Genomic DNA, 1207 nt, shown 5'->3' on the forward strand with positions numbered 1-1207 from the left:
ACTGATGTGCTCGACCAGGTGTGGGTTCCAAACTGGTGCTGCATACTCCAATATAGGCCTCATGTACAGGGCCCTGAACGATTCCTTATTGAGATGTCGGAATGCTATTCTTAGGTTTGTTAGGTGCCCATATGCTGCAGCAGTTATTTAGTTAATGTGTGTGTGTGTGTGTGTACTCACCTATTTGTGGTTGCTGGGGTCGATTCATAGCTCCTGGCCCCGCCTCTTCACTGGTTGCTACTAGGTCCTCTCTCTCCCCGCTCCATGAGCTTTATCAAACCTCACCTTAAAACTATGTATGGTTCCTGCCTCGACTACGTCACTAGGTTATTCCACGGCCTGACAACTCTATGACTGAAGAAATACTTCCTAACTTCCCGTTGACTCATCTGAGTCTTCAGCTTCCAATTATGACCTCTTGTTTCCGTGTCTCATCTCTGGAGCATCCTGTCTTTGTCCACCTTGTCTGTTCTGCGCAGTATTTCATGTCATTATCATGTCTTCCCTGTGTGTGTGTACTCACTTATGTGTGGTTGCAGGGTAGAGTTACAGCTTCTGCAAAATACGTAATTTTTCACGACGACCGAATCAGCATATCATCCATAAGCCATATTTTGTATTAATTAATACACAGGAAAGCGTGAACTAAGTCAATAGAATTTTCGATTAAGTAGGCATATTTTTCTTTGAAAGAGTTAACGGAAACATTACAAAGAAAGAAGGTGACGTAACGTATACATTTTATTACGCAATTGATATGTGGTTATTTCTAACTGATATAGTTATTATTTGTGTAACTTGTTGCTCATCTCTGCAGAGAGGTGTTGTAAAGTGCACAGTGATAAGGAACAAAATGATGAACTGTATGCATACCTGATTGGCTAATATTAACAATAATTAAAAGAAAGTAAAAATTTAGCTTTTCCCATTTAGCACACAACTTTTTATATGCATTGCTGATATATCAGAATAAATAGGTATTCATAGCTAACACTGAAAATGACTGGAAGTAATTCTTCGGAAATGACACATGAACGCGGTCATCTTAAGGCTCATACGACAGCTTTCCTTATATCAAAATATTATTCTTACTTACGTACTAAAGAGTTCAACATTTTTAAGATTTATTATTAATTTAAATTAATAAAAGGCTAGGTTAGGGTGTTAATTAATTTTAATAATAAATAATCGAGTCTTTTATTGGTTG

This window comes from Cherax quadricarinatus, chromosome 33 (assembly GCF_038502225.1).
Source record: "Cherax quadricarinatus isolate ZL_2023a chromosome 33, ASM3850222v1, whole genome shotgun sequence".
In the NCBI taxonomy this organism is placed as follows: Eukaryota; Metazoa; Arthropoda; class Malacostraca; order Decapoda; family Parastacidae; genus Cherax; species Cherax quadricarinatus.